Genomic DNA, 15,810 nt, shown 5'->3' with positions numbered 1-15,810 from the left:
AATACGTACTTCTATAGATTTCATTTCATAGAAAGTATTTATGTAACATATGGAAAACTGTATCCAGGTGTTTTCAATAATACAGGGAAATTCAGTATAATTCATTAGTTCACTTCGAACGCAGTAATCACCTGAAGATAACCAAATTTGATCGAAACATGTTATGGAATAATTTTACTAATAAAAATATTTAGCACTTAGATATGTCGTTGTGTTCATTGCCACAGATAAAGCGAAACATAGATTTTACTTTAACCCAAAATTATGTGGCACGCGGTAGCGTAGTTGGTTGAGGCACTATGCTACAAGCCGGAAGGTCGCTCGTTCAAATCTTGATTGAATTTTTCAATTGATATAATCCTTCCAGCATCTAACAGAAATGAGTACAAGGAATCTTCCTGGGAGTAAAGCATGGCCGGCGCGTAAGGCTGACAACCTCACCGCCATCTGTGAATCGATTGTCTAGATATTGTGGGACCCTCGACGTCTCACAATCCTATGGACCTTAACGGCCTGGGACAGGGATAGCTTTATCTTTCTTTTTTTACCTTTACCGAAAATTATGGTTAACCTGTAAAGTCTCAGAGCACAAAAGCAGAGATACCGCCTCCTTCTGGATCCTTCCCAAATATCATCATGATACGATTATTCGACGAAACGAAAGTGAGATATTTGGGGTATAATTGTATTGACAGGTATACATACTTGTAGATCTATAGCTGTTGATTAACATAGGCTGCTGTAACACAAAACGTTCTATCGCCATCTATACGTGATTGACATTATGAGGTTGTGGTCAGAAAAAGATTTGTATTCAGATTCCTGCTCAAACAGGAACAATCGTATGTTCGTAGATATATATTGGTCTTTATATGTTTCTTTTTATTCGTAAGTCAGCTAAACTGCTGTTTAAGCAGAGATATATGAGCCATATACTTTATTTACACAGAAAGCTTGAACTTCCTCTCCCGACTTTGTGTGTGTTCTTGTCACATTTACACGTTTTGCTGTCACAGAAGACGAACGGCAGTTTCTACAGCCTCTGCAAGCAAAGTACGGGGCTTACGTAGTTCCTGATGGATCTCAATGCAGCCAGATTTATTCAAGTCACTGAATGTTTCAACGTAACTCAAACAGAACATTACATCGCACTGGCAACTCAGAAGCAGTATAGGATGCGTACTCGTAAAAAAAATATGTCGTGTTGTATTTTTGGTCATGACTGTATCGTCCGATTGTAACTTTTATACTCGTATTGAGAATCGGGTGGCCCGCCTCTGTGGTCTAGTTGTCAGAGTTCCAGGCTACAGGTCCAGAGGTCCCTGGTAATGGGTCTGGAACGGGGTCCACTCAGCCTCGTGAGGGTAACTGAGGAGTTATTTGAAGGAAATAGCGGCTTCGGTCTAGAAAACCGAATTTAACGGCCGTTGAGATTCGTTGCGCTGACCACACGACACACTCTATCTACTAAAGTTGGCACTAACTTAGCCGACAAGCGGCGGTCGCTCGGTCGGTAGAGTTCGCTTGCGGACTACAGGCCACGGAATTTGTTTTTTTTTATTGAGAATCAGACGCAGTTTTATTCTATCCAGGTAGTGACTGTAGAGCTCTCAGTAGAATTTTATCTAGCATTAAAGCACATTTTATACATTTATTAACCTACATTCCTAATTTTGAAAAATATTAATGGGAGGCTTGAACCCCCCTAATTTTTTTAAGAAGCTTATGAAATCTCTTTGCAGTCTGTTCATCCGTGTGTTCCCCCATGCTTCCAAGGCAAAGGGCCGTTGTTAATTATTATTATATAAAATTGTGACATGACAACTGAAAGCCGGAATAGTCCATTACTAGACAACGGCTCGCTAACAGACGTTTTATGGAGATGCGGATTCGTGGAGACCGACTTGTTACTGAACGCGCTTTCCATGTCAACGGAATGTATAAACAATTTCCATGGATACGCGCAAACAACAATCATTTCCACGGATGCGCGCTAGGTTATATAAGGAGCCTTGCAGAGAAAAACGATTAATTCTTAAGAAGGTTGTCGTTCAGGGCAGTCGCAGAAGAAGAAGTGACCGATTCGTAAATCTGAACCAAGTCAGTCACCGTGGAAGAGTAGACACTTGTAGTCCGGCAAGGAATGTGAGCGAGTCTTAGGCAGTCATCGATTGTGAGCTGTCATAATTTATTGTAATTATAAAGAAGTGCCAGTAAATCCAATCATCCAATACAGAACCCGTTATTTTCGTCACGAAACCTAACAAACGTGAGAATTTCATTATTTATGCGTGTCTTTGTGTCTTCCCTAATTTTTCGTTTTCTATGCTGTCCTTGTATCAAAGGAAAGTAGGCGATTAATTCTTCCGAGAACTCGTTTCTTTATTCGTTTATATTTTGTTTGACGACGATCGGTATCTCGGAATATAGAGGGCATCGAATAGTACAATGATTAATGAATAATTGATTGTAAAATATACGGAAGTGATAGTGACTTAATTTGAGGTACTATCCTGGCATCTGCATGGAAGTGCTAAGGAAAACTACGATGAACAACAACTGGTACAGATCGTGTCCCAGCCAGTGACAACAACAATAATTATAAATCACAATGGATTACTGTTTATAGTGTATCGTTACACTGAAAGGTAAAGTTGTTCCTGTGCTTAACTAAGCACTACACTATGAAGGCGTATGGGTGAGTGGGTGTATAGATCCACACTTTCTGGACCTCTGCACTAGCTGGAGGTGAGTGGTCAGCTTCACGCCCCTGCTGCTTTACTAAAGGGGAAACAGCCTCAGGTAACCTTTGTATAGGAGGTTGAGGGGGCCCCAGATCCAGTCTCGACAACGTTGACAAGAGAAAATTCTGTTGCCGAGAATACCGAGAGTCGAACTCCGACCTCTTGGTCGTTCGGCTCGTAGCCAGTCGCTATCCCGACTCCTGTATCGTTACACTGCTGTTCAGTATTTAACTGTATGTACCATCTGCTTTAACGTTCATAAGTTGGCGTGTCCTCACACAGAGTTTTCTTTTTTTGCAAGAACAAACAACAAACAGCATTAATAGACTGGTCTTCGGGCTGGAGGTTTTGGTATGTTTCGTTGAAGACTGAATAATTATANTACACGGCGCCAAAGCCCAGAAGACTGCTTTCTTCATAGTCACCGCCGTGAAAGCCTCAAATCTTACATAATTATAAATATTGTTTGCATGGGTTAAAAAGTTAGGAAAATACATTATTTTCACGGATGAGCCGGGATAAGTTAGTCGGTGTAGGGAGGGAGGTCTGGGGTTCGATTCCCAACAGGGGCAGTGTCCATATCTGATCTAGAGCTCACAAAGCCAATGGCTATTGAGGGCACAAGATCTTAAGTTTTGTGACGATGGCACATTAATACAAATATTATGTTTGTGGATAATGTATAGAAATATAATATTTGTACATTAAAACTCACCTGCATCTATTGCCGAGGTCAAGAATGGTGGAGCTATACATGCACTCCCCCATACGTCTTCATGGTTTAATTAATTAAGAGCAGACGTAGTTCTACCTTCGTTTTCAGTCCTTACTATCCTTATAACATATTTTCTCTTTCTGTAATTCTTTCTTGCTATTAATATTGTGACATGACACCTGAAAGCCGGAATAATGGAGCCAGAGCCAGAAGTCCATTGATGAGCAACGGCTGGGTAAACACTAGTTTTCGTTAGAGCAGATAGCAGCGAACGAATCGTTATCTGGTTACTAAACACAAGTTTCCCGGGACAACCAACCGGACAACAGAGGATAATTAATTGTTGGACATGGTGTATCCTTTGCAGGCCGTCTAGCAAGTTTAACAAGTAGAGACCTAGATCAAGCATTCGAAAGACTAGGTACTATTCAAGAGTCATTTGATAAACGCCCTTAAGAAGGAGTCCAATGTGTGAGTAGTTATAATCAAGCATAATTGTAAAGAAGTGCCAGTAAACCCTATCATCAAATCTGGAACCCACTGTTATTAGTCACGTTAGTCCCTTATACACTACGATACAAATTCTGCTATTATTCACCCATTTGGATATAGAAGGGATCTTATTAGAACACACCGTAATCGTATGGTCTAGTTCCACAAATAACATCTGAAACACGTGCTTCCGGTCGTTTCGTGCTCCAAATGCAGCTCATCATGTCGCTGGCATGCCACATGCTCCTGATATTAAGCCACTAGGAGTGTACATTATTGACATGTAGTGTGGAGAAGAGAAGTAGATGCTCCATCAGCGGGTATCTCAACCGGAAACCATCCACATAGACTAGTCTACCGCCTGCAAATCCCGATAAAGCCTCGGAGACCAGAACTCCACTTGCCGGCGCACCAGCAGTAGCCATATTGTATGGACGCTTGTCTGTAGCCCATAAGCTTCATAAGCCGACTGCTCAGTCCCTTGAAGACACTGAGTTACGTGGGCTTGGCACTTGGCAAGCATCTAACATTGAGAAGGCGCCTACAAACTTTGTTCTGTGTACATAGGTCCTAGAAATGTGCACAGTTAGTGTTAGAGTCAGCTGCGTTCATTTTGGCGACACTATTCAAGTGTGAGACTGCTGGCATGCCTATATTACAGGCGAGATGACCGAGTTCGATTCCTGAGGAAGGTAGAATTTTTCTTCACCACAGTACCAAGACAGGCTTCAGGTTCCAACAAGCCTCCTGTGCAATGGATTGTGGAGTCTTTTTCTCCTGCTGTGAAGCCTCCGACGGATAAACCATCTGGTACCAAGGTTAAGAATGAGTGGAGCTGTACCTCCGCTTCCCCATATTTCTTAGTGGCGTGGTGCTTAATTAAACACACGGACAAATTTAGTTCACTTTTACTCTGCAAGTGCAGGAAGTTAAGGTGTTTAAAATAAGATATTATTTGTTTAATTAAGGACGCTTTGCCAACTTTAAAAATTAGAATATAAAAAATATAATGTTGTCTGTGTGTGTGAAACTTGGTCTCTGACATTAAGGGAGGGACATAGACTGAGGGTGTTTGAGAACAGGGTGTTCACGAGAATATTTGGACAGAAGACAGATGAAGTGACAGGAGGTTGGAGAAAACTGCATAATGAGGAGCCCCATAACTTGTACTCTTCTCCAAGTATAATTAGAATGATCAAGTCAAGGAGGATGAGGTGGGCAGGGCATGTAGCAAAAATGAGGGAGACGAGGAATGCATATTGGTGGGAAAACCAGAAGGGAAGAGACCACTGGGAAGACCAAGGCGTAGGTGGGTGGACAATATTAAAATGGATCTTAGAGAGATAAGATGGGATGGTATGGATTGGATCGGTCTGGCTCAGGATAGGGACCAGTGGAGGGCTCTTGTGAACACGGTAATAATACTTCGGGTTCCATAAAACGCTTGGAAATTCTTGAGTAGGTTTACAACTGACTGCCTCTCAAGAAGGGCTCAGCTCCACGAAGTTAATCAGTTAGACAAAACTATATAACTTATATGGCCCAAAAGAAATCTCATGGTGATTATGAATGGTGATTTAGGAAGAAAGAGGGAAGAAACTGAATCCTTTCGTCACTCCATTCATATCCGCTAGTTTCTGACTGGGCGATTTTGTTTGTATCCTGTTTCATAATGCATAAAGCGATCACTGTGAGACGATGTATGATGTAAAGATGGTGTGACGTCACATCCGTTGGCTGTTGTCGTTTCTTACGAGTATTTGTTTCGCGGACGAGTGTAGGATAAGACATTACAGTCTTCCTGAATGTGACGAGATATAAATTTATAGATATGTACCAGTGTTTCAAAGGAACTTTCTGCCTCTATCTTTAGGGTAGAAGACTTTTCCATACTTTTCATTTTACAAGACAGGTTAGGATCGTATTATCGTGATGTCAACATGTATTTCTTCACATTAGCCTTTGAACCGCTTAAGGAATTTTATGGAACTTGATATATATATCGTACAGCTGGAAGTTACCTCTCATGTTTATTTTAAGTTTCCTGCCATGAGAAATAAATAATCAGTATGGCGACAGTGAGAACATCTGAGAAGTCTCGGGATTACTGGGTTTTTGGACTCTGTCCATCGTCCGTTATTCTAAAGAACACAGTGTTTCGCAAACTGTTATCTGTTTCCGTCATCAGGTTAGAGGGTGGGAGACACCTGCTATGTTGGTTCTGTCAGAAAGAGTTAACCTAGTCCGGTGATTGTGTTTAGCTCTTTCTAACGGATATAACATAATACGTGTCTCCCACCAGCTAACTTGAAGACAGAAACAGATCCAGTCTCCGAAACACTGTGTTCTTTAGAATACCGGGCGATGGACAAAGTCCAAAAACCCAGTAATTCTGAGTGCTATACATGGACGTCAGAATCCTTTAGAATCTACTTCTGAGATGAGATTGAAACTTTTTTCGGGGTCCCCAAATTGTGTGCAGAAGTGTCTTCCGACTATATATAATTTTTGCCAAGGTCACATATCTGCAGGATGAGAAACAAGAACATTGTGGCCGACCTCGAGAAATCTATATTCGTCTTTATGCTTTATGCTAATGACCAACAAATACTGGAGCTAGACACTTGTATATTTTTTAGATGTGTCATAAACACAGCCACAGTAATTTTAAGAAACGCTTGTCTTACGTTAAGGAGTACAAACATGGCGATGGAGAGGCTTCAGATTTATTCGTGGCAAATGAAAGAGACGATATATGCACTGATGGAAATTATAAGTAATAAACATTGGAGCTAGACACGTGACATTTTTATGGGGATATACCGTGAACACGCCTACATTATATGTTAATGTTAAGAAGTAAAAACATGGCGGTGAAGCAGATTTTTGCGTGACAGATATAACATAGTCGGAATAGGTAATATTTGAAATTATATACAGGAGAAAACAAGTAAATTGTATTATTATTAGATTAAATTTATGGTTACTTCTAGTGTTACACTGCAGGCCGAAAAATAGGACTCCAGATATTCCCTCGTGTTTTAGCTATTAATGTTACAAATATGTCTGTTTAGAATTGTTTTCAATTAAACATTACGACAATTGTTTTAGACTTTAGACATCACTGTTGACTGTGACCCTGTGTGGTTTGGTGAAAACCAACGTTTCACAGGAACCTGCTGCCTGTATCTTCAGGGAGGAACTATTTCCTTTCCTCAAGACAGAAGCAGTACATTCCTACCAAAGGAGACCATGCAACATTATTTTTTCCTTGGCACTACAGTCCCAGTGGGCCTAGGCCTACCTCCATGAACTTCTCCCTTCACTTCGATTTTTCTAGATCTTACACATTCGGTAGGACTCCTTGGGCGAGTGGTCAGGTCGTCGCAAGGCCTCTACCTGTACACAAACACAGAAAAACGCACACAAACACCCATGCTCTGAGTGGGATTCGAACCCACGATACCGGCTACCGAGCGAGCGAGCGAAGACAGTGCATGCCTTAGACCGCTCGGCTACCGTGACCGGCCTATGCAACATTACTTACTAGAATACATTAATCTTTGATTCTTTCGTTTATAGGTGATGTGTTGAAATACAGTCTTAATTTTTGTTCCATGTCAGCTGATATATTCTAGGGACAACCAGAGTCAGGAACTAAATAAGCTTCACAGCATTACTCCAAACATTTCCATTTGAAATATTACCAGGTCATAAGCAAGTTATGATTTCCTGTTACTTAGTACTTTGTTATAATAAGGAAACTAACTTTATCTTTCTTCCTGAGTCTCTGATAATGAAATCTGCACTGGATTCACGGAAGACATTTCCTTAAAACCACATTTCAGCTGGCTGTTATAATGTTCGAGAATTGCATGAGGACAAACACAGCTTTTGCTAACCCTCTCTGAAATATTACGTGTTATGTAATGTTGACACATGGAGAAGAACATGCGTACAAAATAAAGGGCCCTTCTTGCCAAGAAAATGAGACAGAAGTATAAGTTACCTAGCATCTTCCTTTGCTTGCGATCTTGTCCCCTAGGGACTTCATCACTCCGCTAATGAATGATAAGCGTGTTTCTCAACGCCTTACGGGTCAGCCACTTCGGCTCCCTCTGCGGGAGCTTCTTACACAGAGACGCGCTCCAATTTGTTCCAAGAGACCGTATGCGAAAATGTGGCAGCATTCTGAAGTATATGGGCCGGGAAACTTCATGGCAGATGGCCAGACGCGTTTCAATCTTTTCTTAACCGCGGAGGATAATTGGAGTGGATCTCTCGCTCAGATCTGAAGCTATATGCGTATCCAGTATAATTTTCTGTTGTAATACTGCAAGCAGGAGAATCTGTACTGCAAATTTGAGGAACTATTTTTGTTATTTTTTGTGACTTACTTACTTACTTACCTTGGGGCACGCGGTAGCATAGTTTGTTGAGGCACTATGCTACAAGCCGGAAGGTCGCGAGTTCAAGTCCCAATGAGGTGAATCTTTCAATTTACCTAATCCTTCCAGCCCTGGGGTCGACTCAGCCTCTAACAGAAATGAGTACCATTAATATTTTTTGGGGGTAAAGGGAGGCCGGGGCGTAAAGCTGACACCCTTACAGCCATCTATGAACCGATTGTCTAGAAAATGTGGGAACGTCAATATCTCACAACCCAATTGGCCTTCACGGCCTGTTACAGGGATACCTTTACTTCCTTACCTTTCATTTTTCTACATTTTCGACTCACATATTTGTGGTTTTCAGAACACGTGTCCTTACCATGACTACTATGAAGATGCTCTGACGTGTTAGTGACTAGCCACGAGGTTTGGATTGGTAATTAGGTTTCCTGAACACAACTCACAGCTGTAGGTAACCAACTCTACATATCACTGTTCTGCTGCGCACTTAAAGCCCTCTATATCTTCACCGGTTATTGCCCGGTACAGTCTGTTACAGGGATACATTTACATTACTGTACTTTACAGAAGTCAGTACCGTGAACAGGATTCAATCCTGCGATACGAGTGTTCATTCCCCAGATGTAGGCAGTGAAGACTCCATCTTGTAAAGTTATTTTTTCTTCCTCTTCGCTCCCACTTTTGGGGCACAGGACAACACAAACAGAATAAACACATTCACACACCAAATATCTATGCCTTGTGTGGATTCGAACCCACGATTCCGGCTTCTGAACGAGCGAAGACAGTACATGCCTTAGGCAGCTCTACTACCGTGACCGGCTCCTGTACAGTAAAACATGTTAAAACAGATTAGTGCTATGAGAACCAGTCCTGATAGCATTTATAACTCACTCTTCAGTAATATGGTACTGAGATATTTCTATAGTTAACTACATGTTACAGGGTTTAATTAAAAGTTTATAGTTAAAAAATTCTTATAGTGGGGAGTGGAGTCCAGCTGGGTCCACTCGGCAAGGCGGCCACTGATTGGACCATTGTACCTGCCCCGGATGACTATGATGATGGAGAATTTGGTGGACAAAACCCGCCCCAGCGCCACTTTGTCTACCACAAATCCCACTTGACCAGACCCAGAATCGAACCTGGGCAGTGGGAAACCAGTGACTAACCGCTTGTTCTATGGTGCGGCCTTAAAGTTTATAGTTAATAATATGGTGAAGAGATTCGCTGCTATTATAAAGTTAAAGGTAAACTTGTCCCAGCACTTAATTATCTAGTTAAGAATTATGTTATTACGGCATATATGGGCGTGGAGGTATAGCTCCACCATTCTTAACCTCGGTACTAGGTGAGTGGTCAGCTTCATGCCTCTGCCTATTAACTCCCGGTACCCAATTACTAGGCGGCTGGAGAGGCTCCAGAGTCCGCCTTGAGTGTGTGGAGTAGAGAAAACACTCTTGCCCTTGCCGGGAACCGAACTCCGGTAGTCCAGTCCGTACCCTAGTCGCTATATCAGCTGAGCTATCCCGGCTTCAATTCTATAGAACACGGAAGCTTATCAAGTTGTAATTCTGCCGTTAGGCCCTNAAGAAATTTGTTTATGCCGTAGAAAGGCCGCGCCATAGCTCAAGCGCTTAGTCGCTGGCTTCCCGCCGCGGCGGCCCGGGTTCGATCCAGGGTCTGGTCAAGTGGAATTTGTGGTGGACAAAGTGGCGTTGGGGCGGGTTTTCTCAAAGTACTTCGGTTTCCCCTGCCAATCTTCATTCCACCAAATTCTCCATCATCATAATCACCCGGGGCAGGCTACAATAGGCCAATTAGTGGCCGCCGTGCTGAGTGGGTCCAGTTGGACTCCAACCCCCCACTAGGCCCTTCGTCAGCCATGCCTAACCAGATGACACATTGTGAGATTTCAGGTTTTAAAAATTATGAAGCATGTTGCTTCTTTGGTTTTCTCTTTAACCCTGAAGACGGAGGCAGTGCGTTCCACCGAAATGTCTGTAAACCTAAGCCAGACTACTCTTCAGTTAACCCCGTACTTCATAAACTCCACAGCTTCCAGACCGGTTCTGGGGCCCACTGAATTTTCTCTCCAGTGGGTAACGAGGACTTTTCCCGGGGCTAAAGAGGCCGGGACGTGACGCTGACAGCTCACCTCAATCTAGTGCCTGGGTCAAGAATGGTGGAATTATACCTCCACTACCTCGTACGTTTTCATGCCTTAGTGCTTAATTAGTTAAGCACAGGGACAAATTTGTTTGCATTGTACAGGAGTCGCGAACGGGCAAGGGGCTGGATATCCGGGGTTCGATTCCCGGCACGGGCTAGGTTATTCTCTTCTCCACAGCGTCAAGACCAGCTCTGGGAAACACCGAGCCTTCTATCCAATGGGTACCGTGGACTGTTTTTACCAGGGTTAAAGCGTCCGCGATGTGAAGCTGACCACTCACCTCCATCTATTGCTGAGGTCAAAAATGGTGGAACTATACCTCCACTACCCTATACGTCTTCATGGCATAGTGTTTAATTAATTAAGTACAAGGACAACTTTACCTTTATGCCTCTTCAGTATTCTTACTCTGTTTCTGGAACACTGGTTTGGTTTCTAGGCGACCATACTGTCCTTATAATGCATAGAGCGATCTGTATCTATCCCTGTTTTGTAACCGTTTATTGTACAAAACGATGACTAAGCGGCGCCGCCGCAGTAAATAATAGAAAATTGGCCAACGGTTAAGAAAAGAAGCCCAAGGACTGGCAGTTTCGCTAGTCTCAATGTGAATTAAGAAGAAGGGTCCAGAATTTCAGCCCTCATTAATCTTCTGAGCTTCACTGTGTAGCCCACTACAGTCATTACCCCAAACAGCTGTGAATGAATCCAAGCGCGGTTCGTCCCATCTGATGACATATCCTCTCTGCTGCGACTAAGTGGGTGCCACAGCTAGCTCTTGTATCACGTCTGTAAACGAACCCAGCCGCTTGTCTGGCACCGACTGCTTGGCCCCGAGACACTTCTCTAGCAAAGAACTCAGTCCAGAATAAGACTTGTTTGTTAGTTGTTAATTATGCAGAGAATAAAGAAAAACTTATGATCCTCGCTTTCCTCCATAGCCTATGTTGAGGCCAGCAAGGACTATTAAATAAAATATATGCCTTTTATTTAGTGATCTCCAATTCCATTCGCAATTTACATTAATGGAAATTCCAATGACGTTATATTTGTCAGACAAGAATCTCAAACACTCACTCCGTTTAAATATGTTTACCCGATGGCATACACAAATATTTCATTAGAAAAATATAGACAAGTTTATAATATAACTATATATAAATTTTCACGCTGATCACAGGAGCCGCGCGGTCTGAGGCATGAACACTCTTCGCTCGCTCGGGCGCTAGGATTGTAGGTTCGAGTCCCACTCATGCCATGGATGTCTGTGTGTGCGTTTGTGTTGTTCTGTGTGTAGGTAGCGGCCTTGCGACGGGCTGATCCCCCGTTCAAGGAGTCCTACCGACTGTATAAGAAAGTTTATGAAGTGAAGAACAGGGCAGACTGCAGCCACCTGCTCACGTTGGTTCCTCCCTTGCGTATTTCTTATGTCCTGAAGATGGAAGCGATATGTTCCTCCAAAACGTTGGTTAACATAATGTCTAGAAAGCAGCACATCACAGGAGACGGCATTCTTCAAATCTTCACATGTTTCCTTGAAATATTTCGTTAATTATCCTGTTCAAAGCGAAAGGCAAAAATTAATTTCTTACAGTCACCGTGTTGTTTTACATTAAATAATGACCTCTACAGCAACTGTAAGTGCCTTGAAGACTTATTACAAGAGAAAATTTAAAGAGAATGCATAAGCATTAAGGGTCCACAAAAGTTTATGACGCTTTCTATCGAAGCATTGATCAGTCACGTGGCTGTATGGAAACAGCTCCACTTAACTGAATGCCTCTCCAAGACGGACCACAAGCCGTCGTGGAAAGGAAGCTGAAGTTGTGCTAATGTAACACACACCTCAGAAGTTCGCAAGACTCCTGTACCAGCTTTAGTGATCGTAAGAAATTGCAGTACGCAAAGGTGGAAATGTCCTCTCATGCCATGTTTTTTATGCCAGCGTATTGCATATACGTAAGGGGAGAGGGAACTATGGTAACTTAACAAGCGGAATCATAACAGAAACCTGCGTTAGCTCATGACGTGAGCAGGCTATTCTAAAACAGGAAAACATCTTTTTTATAAAAAAGATAAATTTGTTCCTGTGTTTAACTAATTAAGCACTACGCCATGAAGACATATGGGGGGGGAGTTGTATAGACCCATATTTTCTTGATTTTGGCACTAATTGGAGGTGAATGGTCAGCTTCACGCTCTTGCCGATTTACACTCGGGGAAGGAGCCCCCGGTACCCACTGGATAGGAGGCTGGGTGGGCTTCAGAAGAGAAGAGAGAATTCTTGACTCTAACGGGACTAGAACTCCGAACTCTCTGCCGTCGAGCCCGTAGCCAGTCCCTATACCGACTGCGCTATCGCGGCTCCATTTGGTTCAGATATATTATGCATAAATTACTGAAGTCTGTGGCAGTGAGTAATTCGTTATGCCCCAGTTCGTCTTGCAGACATTTCCTTGTGACTGATGCACTTACACTGCATGACAGTTGAGGAGCTGGCTCTCCTAACAACTGCGATGTTAGCTGTCGCTGAGGTCCCTACAGCTCTGCCTACGAATACTGCAATCTTCCGGGTTGTAATACCGCGCAGTTCGGATAGAGCCCTACTTCTCAGAGAAGCATATAGAATGCATCTTCAAATTCGAAAAATAAGGCAAACGAAAAACTAGCTAAGCTCCTTGCCTGCTTCTGGTTGTTATTGTTTGACTTACTTTTAGACCCTGGGCCGCGCCATAGCTCAAGCGATTGGTCGCTGGCTTCCTACCGCGGCGGTCCGGGTTCAATCCCGGGTCTGGCCAAGTGGAATTTGTGGTGGACAAAGTGGTGCTGGGGCAGGTTTTCTGCTAGTACTTCGGTTTCCCCTGCCAATCTTCATTCCACCAAATTCTCTATCATCATAATCACCCGGGGTAGGCTACAATAGGCCAATCAGTGGCCTCCGTGCCGAGTGGACCCAACTGGACTCCACCCCCCTCTAAGAGAATTTTTTACTTTTATACCCTGAACACTGAGGCGATATATTCCTTCGAAACGACGAATATCTCTACTAAACAAAGCAACAATCCGGAATACAGTACTCTTCACTTTTTTTATACTTTTGTAACAGTGTCAGAAGCTGGAATCTTTATAAGAGACGAAAAATACTCACGGAATTTTTTTGGGTGGAAGTTGCTACTTTGATGGGAATCATCGAGATTTAGAATGAGATGAAAAGATAACATTGTGAATAATTGGGAAATATGACTTGGGATTTTGGAGGATGCGGGTGGATTGAAGTGGCTCAGCATTATATCCATTGGCAGGAATTCGATTAGAGGACTTTTCTGCCAGAGAATTTACAGGGCTTGATTTAAGACCTCTATCTTATCTTGAAACTTGAGGATGCACATGTGATTTATTTTATATGTGGATAGTATATCTCTCGGGCCACCCGGTAGCATAGTTGTTTGAGGCACGTGCTACAAGCCTGAAGGTCGCGGGTTCGAGTCCGGATGGCGTGGATTTTTTTTTTATTTATCTAATCCTTCCAGCCGTACTATGGCCCTGGGTTCGACTCAGCCTTTAACAGAAATGAGTACCAGGAATCTTCCTGGGGGGTAAAGGGCGGCCGGCGGTTAAAGCTGACAACCTTACCGTCATCTATGAGCCTGTTGTCTAGATAATGTGGGAGCCTTGACAGCTCACAGCCCTATAGGCCCTCACGGCGTGCTACAGGGATAGCTCTGCGTTTAATCCTTTTATCACGTTGTTATTGTAGAATATTTTTAAGAATAAATATTAAATCTGTAATGCAAAGTTATTCAGTAGAGTTGCATATGAAGATGCTAACTGGTTATATTGGGAGTGTGTGGCACATATTGGAACTATATACCAGAGAGGCTGAAACCTAAAAATACATCCCAAACACTCATCTGTCTTTAGTATGTTCCAACACATGAGTCTCTATATATAAAACATGAAGACTTCTTGAGATTGGCTGGCGACAAATTGTATCATTAGTTTCACTCATTCACTCACTCACTCACACACAGGATGACAAAAAAGAAGTGTGAAGGCACACAAGGAAAGAAGTCTTTTCGCTTCTACACTCGCGATGAGTGTACTGAGTGAGCATGATGATGTTTTTACATCTTCGTGTCACCTCTTCTTGGGAGATGTCTGCTTCCACAATAAAACTGTGATACTATTTTCAGAAACGAGGGGTAAAAGTAGAGAAAAGTCTGTGGAGTAAGACTGAACCACATAAAACGCTGCGGTCTAGTGGTTTAAATTTTTTTTCCTTGGGACTACAGCCCCAGTGGGCCTAGGCTTACCTCCATAAACTTCTCCGTTCACTTCGGTTTTTCTAGATCTTACACATTCGGTAGGACTCCTTGGGTGGGTGATCAGCTCGTCGCAAGGCCTGTGGTTTAGATTATTACTTTTAATTAGGTGGGTTACATGTTAAGATCAACCCAGATTTCGGCACAACTTCCTGATTGAATTTCATGGTTTTCTTCAAAACTTCAAAAAATTTCGGGATAGCTGCTTAAAAGAGATGAAACCCGCTTCCCTCCACAGGTTTTTCAGCTCACTATTCTCAGGTCAACCTATCGTAAGACGTTACATATCCTAGGCAGTTGGAAAAGTGGCTGTCCGGGTTCAAGGTCAGGTCAGGTTATGTAAAATTTTTGGTGGACAAAGCGGTACTGGGGCGGGTCTCTTTTCGAGTTATTTGGTTTCTTCTGCCAATTCTCATTCCATCGACCGTTCCACATTCATCCTCATCTATCATCCGGGGTTGGTACAATAGGCCAGTAGTGGGCGACGTACCAAATTGTCTCACCCACTCCAAGAAAACTAAAAGAAAAATATTTTCAGATTCGTAAAAAAAAAAAAATAATATTTATAAATACTGACATTTTGGCGCAGTGATGACGCTTTTGTAATTCATTATAGACACTCCCGAGCCGATTCCTGGCTACATTCCGCTGCAGTACATTAAAATAGTCCACGGCCACGTTTCATAGTTCCATCCCAATATGACAGTCACAGTCAACTTACCATATCTTAACGACAATATCAACTAATATCTGTTTCCTTCTTTCTATTGCTTCTACGTATTAAGATTCTTGCAGATTTTCGTAACAACTGAGGGTGCTTGAGAGCAGGGGCTGAGGAGAATATTTGGACCTAAGGGGGATGAAGTGACAGGAGGTTGGAGAAAACTGCATAATGAGGAGCTTCATAACTTGTACTCTCCATCAAGTATAATAAGAATGATCAATTCGAGTA

Source organism: Cryptotermes secundus, unplaced genomic scaffold, assembly GCF_002891405.2.
Source record: "Cryptotermes secundus unplaced genomic scaffold, Csec_1.0 scaffold560, whole genome shotgun sequence".
Lineage (NCBI taxonomy): Eukaryota > Metazoa > Arthropoda > Insecta > Blattodea > Kalotermitidae > Cryptotermes > Cryptotermes secundus.
The sequence above is the reverse complement of the archived record's forward strand: the minus strand, read 5'-3'. Positions refer to the sequence as shown.